This window comes from Manihot esculenta, chromosome 11, assembly GCF_001659605.2.
Source record: "Manihot esculenta cultivar AM560-2 chromosome 11, M.esculenta_v8, whole genome shotgun sequence".
Lineage (NCBI taxonomy): Eukaryota > Viridiplantae > Streptophyta > Magnoliopsida > Malpighiales > Euphorbiaceae > Manihot > Manihot esculenta.
In genome coordinates this window covers 11,616,499-11,628,851 of record NC_035171.2, presented here as the reverse complement: position 1 = coordinate 11,628,851, position 12,353 = coordinate 11,616,499, and the positions used below count along the sequence as shown (strand labels likewise).

General features: G+C 37.9%; 1 non-coding gene across 1 annotated transcript; it reads left to right on the top strand.

Annotated features, from left to right (window-relative positions):
* The first annotated feature begins 9,938 nt into the window (after positions 1-9,938).
* TRNAD-GUC lies at positions 9,939-10,010 on the top strand. Its single transcript has one exon. It is a non-coding gene; the product is annotated as a tRNA-Asp (tRNA).
* Positions 10,011-12,353: the final 2,343 nt, after the last annotated feature.

Here is a 12,353-nt window from a genome sequence, read left to right as displayed (position 1 = left end):
GGGGTGGGTACATGGGGTAATGTGGGTAGAAAGGTGGGTATGGCATCTGAGAGTGATAAGGGTTAAAACTGGGGTAATTCGATGTACCTCCCATCGAATACCCGGGATTATGTGAAAAGGGTGGGTAGTAAGGTGGCTGAACAAATCCCGAGGCCTGAGTGCCTCCTTGGGACTCTCCCATTCCCTCTTCCGACATACTTACTCCGAGACTGCCATCCCTCCTTTGATCCACATCCATCTGATCCCCCACATCCTCTAACATATCCCCTTGCACTGTTCCCCTTACTGATCTACTTCTACCCAGATCCAAAGACCTCTTAGGGTCTCTTACAGCTCTTTCTCTGCTGGACCTACTTGACATTGCCCTAGGCAATGCAGGAGCACGGACATCAGTGCCCTCGTCCTGGGGTGGTACTCCAGTCAATCGTGCAGATCGACGAGTTCCTCTCATCCTGTTTTCTGAAAAACAGCACACATCACATAAACATTAGCATCAAATGGTTCATGTGCAAACACATGAACCCGCATCACATACATCACATACATAGCATATCATTAATGCACATGCATAAAATCATGGCATTTCACATCATCATTCAAGACAGGACTCTTCATCCTATCCTAGTGGACATGATTTTTCCTATTGTGCTTGACCTTCTAGAACATCTATGAGCCCGACACTCTAGGTCCGACCATATGAACCTAGGGCTCTGATACCAATCTGTAACGACCCAAAAATCGGACCGCCACCGGCGCTAGGATCCAGATCGACTTAAGGCCGCCGGGACCCGTAGCAAGCCAAACATTCATCCTGTGAACCTGTTTAATCCCATACATGATCAACAACATACATAAAAATTTTGAACTTTTCTTTCCATTCAAACACCAAACTCAACCTGTGCATGCACTAACCATAAACATAATCATTCACCCCACTTTGGAGTTCTCATCAATGCTCCAATGGGGTGACATAACATAAATTAAGTTTGGTTTTCAATAATCATCATTAGACATTAAGATCATGTACTAGAAAGGGATTAACATAATACTATGGTCAAGCACAACTCTAAACTTTCATAAGCATTATTACATAACATTTCTATATCATACTTTTACATGACTGTACTCAACATAACATAACAACATTTATCATGTCCACACTAGCTATTACATGACCATGACTTCATTACTCTTGCTGACCTCCTGGTCTACCCTGTACCTGCAAACCTGGGGGTTAAGGGAGAGGGGTGAGCTACTAGAGCCCAGTGAGCAGAATAATAAAACATTGTATTTAAAACATATGATATCATGGAATGCGTCACAGCACAAACAATTCACATCAAGGATGGACTTGTCACCAATGGCCCTCATCATAATCCAATCATGCCAGGGGTGTAGTGCAGGCCACACCTGATCTTTCCCTTAAACATAACATGTCATACATATCCAATAATGCCGGGGGCGTAGTGCAGGCCACACCCGGACTTTCCCTTACATAGTGCCACAGGCGTAGTGCAGGCCACACCTGGACTTCCATATCATATCATATCTCATCATACTGAGGACCAATGGGTCATCCAACATCCATCCACATTAACATTAAGATATGCAATGCAACATATTCGTGGATTCTAATGCAAACAACCTAAATATCACATGGCATTCGTGATGCATGAATCATGCTGAAACTTGTATTAATTTAAAACATAAGGTTTATTCTACTCACCTCTGGCTAGCTCTGACAAGACTCTGAAGCAGCTGACTCACTGCTGGGGTCCTCGGTTCCTCGGGTCCGAACCTACACAGGTGGACTCAAATGAGGGACTAAACATCTATGATCATGACTCTAAAATACCCCCTAAAATACCTTAAAACAATCACAAGAATCATGCAAAGGAAGGCTGGACAGGGCACTTTCGGCGGTAGATTCGGTGGCACCTTCGGTGGCCGAAAGTACCCTCCAGAGACGAAAGTCCATTTTTGGGGGCAGGCTTCGGCAGCCGAAAGGCTTGCCTCACAAACAGGTTCGTCGGCCGAAAATCCTTTCGGCTGCCGAACCTGATTTCTCCCAAAGGGCAGAAACTCAGCTCTTCACTGCACACTTTCCTCCCAAACCTTCCAATCAAGCATCCAACTCTCACAAAGCATGCATACACACATACATCAACACCTAGGGGTCTCAAACTATCCTAAACCCCAACTACAACACATCAAACATGTAAATCCAACACACATTGCCCATATAATCACATAAAACCTAACAAAGTTCAACTAACCTAAACATGCATTTCTACCCCATGAATCAACTTAAAACTTGTTTAAAACATACAATGAGCTCAAGATCGGCTCTTACCTCTTGAAGATCGAGAGAGAGACGACTTAAACTTGAAAACCAAAGGAAAAGAGCTCATGAGTCTTCCAAGCCTCAAAACTTGCTCTTTGCTCAAAAATCTTCAAAACAAAGTAAAAACTCATGAAAATCATGAAAGATTTGTAGGAAGAGACTCAAAATCGGCGAGGGACGGCGGAGAACTCACCTTGGCCGAAAATAGGATGAAAAGCTCGCCCATTCGGACAAGGGGACCCTTTTATAGGTGGCTGGCCAGGCCACTTTCGGGGGCCTAACATGCCTCCGCATGCATGCCATGTTCGGCGGCCGAACATAAGGTTCAGCGACCGAACCTAGACTTCCCTCACTCATGCCTTCGGGGGCCTAAAGCACTCCCGAAGTGCATGCATGTTCGGCGGCCGAACTTGAGGTTCGGCGGCCGAACGTGAGTCTTCCTCCCAAGACTATTTTCATTCAAAACTTAATTTCTTTCTTGTTTAAACCCATGAAATACATTAAAACATTTTATAAAAATATGATTTTACCCTTCTAGAGGTTTTCGACATCCGAGATTCCACCGGACGGTAGGAATTCCGATGCCGGAGTCTAGCCGGGTATTACAGAAAGCATATGTTTTAATATACTGCGAAGTATGTCAGAGGGTGAAGCTGGAACATCAGAAGCCAGCTGGAATGCTTAACCCGCTACCTATTCCAGAATGGAAATGGGAAAATATAGCTATGGATTTCGTAGTGGGGCTACCGGCGGCGTCCAACAGATTAGACTCCATATGGGTGATTGTGGACAGACTTACTAAATCTGCTCACTTCATTCCAGTTAGGAGCAACTACTCTGTGGATAAGTTAGCGCAGGTGTATGTTGATGAGATTGTCAGACTGCATGGGGTCCCGGTATCTATAGTGTCAGATAGAGGGCCCCAGTTCACCTCCAGGTTTTGGCGGAGTCTGCAAAGTGCTATGGGTACCAGGTTAGATTTCAGTACTGCCTTCCACCCCCAGACGGATGGACAGTCCGAAAGGACCATCCAGACTATCGAGGATATGCTTAGAATGTGTGTGCTGGACTTTGGCGGTTCTTGGAGGCAACATCTACCTTTGGTGGAGTTTGCTTACAATAACAGCCATCATGCTAGCATCGGGATGGCTCCATATGAAGCTTTATACGGGAGGAAGTGCAGGTCACCTGTTTGCTGGGAGGAAGTTGGAGAAAAGGCCTTGGCAGGGCCTGAGCTAGTAGAGATCACCAGCAGGGTGGTACCCATTATCAAAGAGAGAATCAAGACTGCTGCAAGCAGACAGAAGAGTTATGTAGACATCCGCAGGAAACAGGTAGACTTTCAGGAGGGGGATCTGGTATTGCTCAAGGTGTCTCCAATGAAAGGAGTGGTTCGGTTCGGGAAGAAGGGTAAGCTGGCTCCGCGGTACATCGGACCCTTTGAAGTCTTGCAAAAGATTGGGAATGTATCGTACAAGCTGGATTTACCTGCTTCAATGGAGAGAATCCATCCGGTCTTCCATGTTTCTATGTTAAGGAAGTTCGTGTCAGATCCAAGCAAGGTTCTTAGTGAGCCTGATGTGGAGATCCAAGAGGATCTCACCTATGTTGAGCAGCCAGTACGGATCCTAGACACCCAGATCAGGAAGCTGAGAAATAAGGAAATCCCGATGGTGAAAGTCCTTTGGAACCACCACAATATGGAGGAATGTACTTGGGAGACACGGGAGTCTATGCTCCGGCAATATCCTCATCTCTTTTAAGGTTAGTCTCTATGTGTTTCATGTGTATGTTATGTTGTTTGCTATGCATGTACTAGTTGAGGAACATTCGGGGACGAATGTTCTTAAGGGGGGGAGAATGTAATACCCGGCTAGACTCCGGTATCGGAATTCCTACCGTCCGGTGGAATCCCGGATGTCGGAGACCTCTAGAAGGGTAAAAAGCATGTTTTCATGAAATGTTTTCATGTTTTAATGGTTTTAAGTATGAAATTAAAAGAGTTTTTGCATGAAAAGTTTTTGGAGGAAAACCCAGGTTCGGTCGCCGAAAGTCAAGTTCGGCCGCCGAACATGCATGCGTTTCGGAGGCACGTTAGGCCCCCGAAAGCATGAGTGAGGGAAGTCCAGGTTCGGCCGCCGAAAGTCAAGTTCGGCCGCCGAACATTGCATGGATTCGGAGGCACATTCGGCCCCCGAACGTGGCCTGGCCAGCCACCTATAAAAAGGGGACTTAGCCAAAATGGGTGAGTTTTCTCCCATTTTCGGCCACAGCAAGCTTCCGACCTTCCTCTTGCAAATCTAGTGTTCTTCCTCCAAATCCCCACCATTTTTCTTAAGTTTTGAGCTTGCATTGAAGGTTTTGAGCTTTTAAAACAAGTTTTGGAGCTTGGGAGACTCAGGAGCTCATTTGCTTGGATCTCCGAGTTTAGGTCGTCTCTCTCTCGATCTTCAAGAGGTAAGAGCCGATCTTGAGCTCAATGTATGTTTTTAACAAGTTTTAAGTAGATTTATGGGGTAGAAATGCATGTTAGGGTTATTTGAATATTTGGGTTTATGTTATGATTTTGAACAATGTATGTTGGTTTTTGTGTGTTTGAAGTGTTGTAGTTGGGGTATATGCTAGTTTGAGACCCCTAGGTGTAATGTATGATATGTATGCATGTTTTAGAACTAGTTTTTGCATGATTTGAGCTTGGGAGGCGAAATGTGCATAGAGGAACTGAGTTTCTGCCCTTCGGGAGAAGCTCAGGTTCGGCCGCCGAAGGGACTTTCGGCCGCCGAACCCCCTTTGCGGAGGCAGCATTCGGCTGCCGAAGTTGCCCCCGAAAAGAGACTTTCGTCTCTGTCTGGGACTTTCGGCCGCCGAAGGTGCCGCCGAAAGTGCCTGACTTTCGGATCTGTCCAGGACTTTCGGCCGCCGAAGGTGCCGCCGAAAGTGCCCTGTTCAGCCACTTCATGCATATTTCTATGTGATGTTTTTCTGATGTTTTAGGGGGTTTTTGGGGAGTTTATTAGAGTTATGTTTATGTATGATTGGTCCCTCATTGGAGTCCACCTGTGTAGGTTCGGACCCGAGGAACCGAGGACCTCAGCAGTGAGATAGCTGCTTCAGAGTCTGTAGAGCTTCAGCCAGAGGTGAGTGGAATGAACCTTAAGTTTTTAAATAAATGAAATATAACTTTTTTTTGGAGCATGTTCATGCATCATATATGCCATGTGATATTTTAGGTTGTTTGCATTAGTATTCACGAATATGTTGCATTGCATAATATGATGTGGATGCGGATTGGCTATTGGATGATCCTCTAGTCCTCCTATGGTATGATATGATGATGATACGGTATGGATTGCCAGTGAGGCCCATTCTACGCCCCTGGACTATGTTAAGAGAAAGACCAGTGAGGCCCATTCTACGCCCCTGGCATATTGGAATGTTATGTTATGTTATGTATGTAAGAGAAAGACCAGTGAGGCCCATTCTACGCCCCTGGCACGATTGGACTATGTTGAGGACTATAGGTGACAATACCATCCTTATGTGATATGTTTGTGATGTGTTGCATTTCATGGAAGCATGAAATATTTTAATATATGTTTTCTCTATTCTGCTCACTGGGCTTTGTAGCTCACCCCTCTCCCCTAACCCCAGATGTGCAGGTACAGGGTAGATCAGGAGGTTAGCCAGAGTATGGAAGCTATGTTTATGTGATAGCTAGATTGTGGACATGACAGTTGTATTATGATGCAATGTAAAAGTGTTTTAAGTTATGTTATGTAATTTGAATATTGAGGATAGAGTTGTGCTTGACCAATACAGATTGTTAATCCCACTTGTATGTACATGGTCTTTATGATATGAGATATGAGGTTATGTTTCAACCAAGCTTATGTATGATGAGATACCACATTGGAGCATTTGATGAGGGCTCCAGTGGAGGTTTATGTTATGCTTATGCTTATGTACAGGTTGGGCTTGGTTGTTATATGAGAATGTTTACAGGTTTATGAGTATTGTTGATCATGTATGGGATTAAACAAGATTACAGGTTATGTTAGGCTTGCTACGGGTCCCGGCGGCCTTACGCCGATCTGGATCCTAGCGCCGGTAGCGGTCCGGATTTCCGGGGCGTTACACTTGCTATTCCAACCAACTGACCTCTCAATGCTCTGACCAACAAACTCTACCGAAGTCCTCAATCAAAATTTGTGCTTGACAGAGTTTGAGTTTCTTGCTCAAAGCCTTCCATACTCCACCTCTCTAACTTGCCGAGTCTTTCCTCTAACTTGTTGAGAACGACCCGCTGGCACTTCCTTCCACCAACTTGTTAAACATTTAAGCAGTTGGAGTCTTTTCACCTGAGTTCTTCCGCCGACCTATTTTTCATCCTTTGTTGTGCAATATGACCTCGCCTATTGTTGTCCAGTTAGAGAGTTGTCCAATCTACCCAACCTGCTTTATTTTTCCTCGCAGATCCTTTTTTATATTTTATTTTTTATTTATTAATTTTCTCTCTAACTTGCTAATTTGGGACCTTATAGCCGACCTGTTCATCTAACCTTTAGAACATATATACGGCCGACCTCACAATTTCAACAAATATATATATCACTCATTCTTTTTTTTTTATATAGAAAAGATTAAAATTTTATACTCATAGATAAGTATTTCGATCTGAAGTTTCACTTTATCAGGCTTCAAAGAAAAGGTTAGTAGCAATAAAATCCAATAAACATTAAAACAAACTACCTGAAAGACTATCAAAATATTCTTGAACATAATGAATGTTTCTTTTTAGCTGGGTTATTCACACAAACTTTCATAATTTCATGTAAATCTCAATGGGTGAATTTAGGAACTTTAGATATAGTAAAATCTCTTTCGTCCCTACAGACGATGCCACTTGATAGATCTGATTTTCTTCTTGGTCCATCATATGGATCCCACAATACTCGATTTGAAGAAGAAATCTGCAAAATGAAGAAGGATGGTCAGGGGTCTACCGGGGATGCCCCCGGTGAAGACCCTCCGACGTTCAAGTCAGGTTCATAAACTATAGTAGTCTGGATAGGCAAGAGTTGCAGAGAAAAATAAAAAATGAAGCGGAGGGAGAAGAAGGAAGAAGCCGAAAGAAGCCCCCCTTTCATCATCTGCTAGTGATATATAATTGCCTTTCTGTTATAGTGTAACCTATCCCTGTCACTCAGCTCCGTACGTACGGATGTGTAAGAGCCTCTCTCCATGCTAGGCGGCCATTTAATTCTCCCTGGGGCGCATGCGGGCAGGGCTGTGAGGTGATTGGGCCTGCTCCCCTACTTCTTGTCACATCACCAGGCTAGGCTCCCTTCAGATGGGTCTGCACGTGTAACATGTTCGGCCTGCTTCTCGTTTCCGGGCTGGGGCGCGCCGCGTGGGACTGATTGGTTTTGACAAAGGCCTGATGGACAAAATATTCTTGAACATAAAGACTATCAAAATATTCTTGAACATAATGAATATTTCTTTTTAGCTGGGTTATTCACACAAACTTTCATAATTTCATGTAAATCTCAATGGGTGAATTTAGGAACTTTAGATATAGTAAAATCTCTTTCGTCCCTACAGACGATGCCACTTGATAGATCTGATTTTCTTCTTGGTCCATCATATGGATCCCACAATACTCGATTTGAAGAAGAAATCTGCAAAATGAAGAAGGATGGTCAGGGGTCTACCGGGGATGCCCCCGGTGAAGACCCTCCGACGTTCAAGTCAGGTTCATAAACTATAGTAGTCTGGATAGGCAAGAGTTGCAGAGAAAAATAAAAAATGAAGCGGAGGGAGAAGAAGGAAGAAGCCGAAAGAAGCCCCCCTTTCATCATCTGCTAGTGATATATAATTGCCTTTCTGTTATAGTGTAACCTATCCCTGTCACTCAGCTCCGTACGTACGGATGTGTAAGAGCCTCTCTCCATGCTAGGCGGCCATTTAATTCTCCCTGGGGCGCATGCGGGCAGGGCTGTGAGGTGATTGGGCCTGCTCCCCTACTTCTTGTCACATCATCAGGCTAGGCTCCCTTCAGATGGGTCTGCACGTGTAACATGTTCGGCCTGCTTCTCGTTTCCGGGCTGGGGCGCGCCGCGTGGGACTAATTGGTTTTGACAAAGGCCTGATGGGCTTTAGGTCTGCGTCCTTTTTAAGGCCTGGCCTTGCCCCAGATGAGGAAGCCCGTCGGTCATCGATAAATATAACTTTATTAAAAATAATTATTTCTTTTTTTCATCCAATGTAATATATATAATTATAACGTATTATCAAATACTAGATATAATAATAATAATAATAATAATAATAATAATAATAATATTAATAATAATAATAATAATTTTGTTATTTAATATTTTATTGTAATTTATATATAATTAATAGGTTCTTTATTGTAAATCCTAATTTTATATAATTTATATTTAATTTCATTTAATCAATGCGGCTATAATAAAGAGTTGTGAATGTAAAATGATGAGTAATTAGCTTATTTTAGGAGAATAATAAAACCTAGTGATTTTTTTAAATTTTTTTCATATTATAGATTTTTTAATTTCTCATAAAAAGTTAAACTAGATTATTTATTGCTTAAAGTTAAAAAGCAAAATTGGTTCATAAAAATTATTTTATATGAAAATATATAAATTTTTATGTAATAAAATATTTTTAATTGATGTTTGATGTGAGTATTACGGATCATTCTTACGCTCAAATAATTAAACTAGTAGAAATGGTAAATGTAATCAATTGCTTTGAATTCAAAATGAGTGTGTAACAATATGTATTTTGATTTTTATACATATTATTTTTATACTGTAATTAGATTTAGTTATCAAATTTACTGAAAATCCAATTAGTGAATATATATTTATTTTTATATTATAATTAGAGTTAGTTATTGAATTTGCTGAAAATCCAACTAGTGGATAATGAATCTCACAATTACAAACGTAAGGAGATTCTGTTAAATTACATTTAGTAAGAATAGTTTTTCATTAACACTCTACTTATTCAGAATAAGACATAATTAAGTGAAAAACTGAATGTTAAGATGTCAGGATATTCTTTTCTATGGGCAAGACTTCTATGACCACATGTAAGTCTATCATACTTTTATGAGGTAGTTTTATTTTATAATAACAATCTGTAATCTACTTTGGACAATTATTATATCACTTTAATATTATTTTAAAATAATTATTTTTCTTTATCTTATTTAATAGTTGATATTTATTTTATTTTTAGGGAATAAAAATATTAATATATATATATATATTATGTAACGCTTCAAAATATATATTTTCTGACAAATAACCGAAGTATTTGTATACAAATATAATACTTTTGAATTGGTAAAATTATTGATTTTTGGAGGTAAGGAACTGTTGAATTGGTTAGAAGGCAAACTCATGTCATTGAGAGATTTAAATTCTCCAATTTCTCCAGGAACCAGACCCTAAGTGAATCTTATGAAAGGTGAGGAACAAGAAATTGTTAGTCATTTTCCACCTCTAGTATTCATGAGAAATATTTCTTATTATATAAACTCTTGCTAATCATTTTCAGCGAAGTCGTTGTAGTATAGTGGTGAGTATCCCCGCCTGTCACGCGGGAGACCCGGGTTCGATCCCCGGCAACGGCGATTGGAGCTAACTGTTTTTTACGATTCCTATATATTTTGATTCAATAGCTGGGACATACTTTATTCAATTAATCGGCCAAAGCTTAAACCTAGTAATTTTAGATTAAATATATATTTATATACTTATATTTTTAGGTATTAAATATTTTAATTTTAATTTATAATTTAATAAATATTTAAAATTTAAAAAAATATTACTTTAAACACAATTTTGCCAAATTCATAATTTAATGTAGTGTGTAAAATTTTTTTTAAATTTATATTTTAAAATTGTGTTTAAAAATAAATATTTTTAAAATTTTAGGTGTTTAAAATAATATTTTTTAAAAAAAATTTAAAAGCAATATTTTTAAAATTTAAACATTTATTAAATTACCATTAAAATTTAAATATCTGATAAATAAAAATAATAAAATACATATATATAAATATACGTTTTGTCAATAATTTTATATGAAACATATACTAAATATGTTTTTCTCCTTAAATCCATAATAATTAGTTTCGTTTAATACTATTGATAGAAAATATATTTTAAAATGTATAAAATAAATAGTAGTAGATTTTGATATGTTTTTATTATAAGAATAATAAGATCATTTCAAAATTTTAACATCAGTGTTGTCCTTTTAAAGACTTTTCCTTAAAAACACTTCAAAACTCAATTCTAAACAAAACGTTTAATAATGACCAACGATGAATCCATAAGTAAAAATATTATTGAATAGTAATAAAATATTAAAAAATTATTATTTAGTCTTTATAATATGAGTAGAGTTGACTTTTTAATTTTAAAAAATATATAAAATATTTTTAATATTTTAAACAATTTACTAATTAATTTTTTCGTTAATTTTAATTATTAAGTATTATAAAAAAGTCTAAAATGCCTTTAATATAGATAAATTAATTAATAATTTTTTAAAATTTATTTTTTTAAATTATAGAAAATAAATAGTAAAATATTTAATAGTTAAAATTAATGGAGAGACTAATTAGTAAAATTTTTAAAATATCAAACACATTTGAATGTATTTTTTAAAATTCAAGAATTAATAAATAAATTTTCTATATCATAAAGATTAAATAGTAATTTTTATTTAAAATATTATTAATAATAATATTTTTATTTTTATATTTAATTATTATAGGTAATGCCATTTGAATCGTGTTCTTAATGAAGGATGGTAACCGATAAGTGAGTACCAAATCATACCAATAGCATTAAAAAATAAAAATTATATTAATTTATTTATTTAATAAAAATTTATTACTAAAAAAATTACAAAAAAATATCATATGATTTCATTACCATTAGATCTTTGTAATTATTAGTGTCAATTAAAATATTTCATATAATTTCAAAATAGAATTATCGTGTACTTCTGTTAAATATTCTATTAATCTATTAATATAATCATCAGTGAAAGGAGAGAGTATTAAGAAATTATATAACTACTTTTAATTTTATTTGCTAAAACCACATCCTTTTCTTTTTCTCTCCCCATCCTTCTCCACTTCCTTTTCATCTATCACCCTCTCTCTTGGCTTCCACACCTCCATTATTTGATATCTTCACCATGCATCTACCTCTTTAAATTCCTACACCGTCTCCTCCCTTTTTATCTTAGAGTTCTCTGTCACTTGTCACTCAACTGATAGTTCCTCTCCATCGCTCTTACTCTCAATCGATTATCGTTGGCCTTTCTCGATCATTGCAACATCCTCTCCTTTGATAGCTCCTCTCCATCCGTCTCAATCTCAACCGACCGTCCTAGTCTTCATCGGCCATTACAACATCATCTCTCTCGAAAGCCCTTCCCATCCCATTTAGGAGTGAGTAGTATTTGGTTCAAACTAAAAAAATCGACTGAATCGAACTGATTTAAAATTTTGGTTAGGTTTTTTATACATTTCGGTTCGATTTTTAATTTCAGAAATTTCGGTTATTTCAATTCGGTACGATTTTGATCAGAAAAAATCAAAAAAACCGAACCGATTAGTGATAATAATATGTTTTTTTAATAATATAGAGAAATTAAATCATATTAAAATTAAAATATTTTAATTAAATTTTAAAATATTAAAAATAAAGTATAAAAAATTATTAAAAATAAAAACCGATCAAAACCGAACCGAATCAAACCGGTTCGGTTCGATTCGATTTCTGATCAAAATCTATTCGGTTCGATTTTTATAAATAATAAAATTTCGGTTTTCGGTTTATTCGATTCGGTTCAATTTAATTTTGAACCGAACCGACTAAATGTTCACCCCTAATCCCATCTCACTATCAATCGATCGTCGCTAGCCTTCATCGGTCATTGCCACATCCTCTCCCTT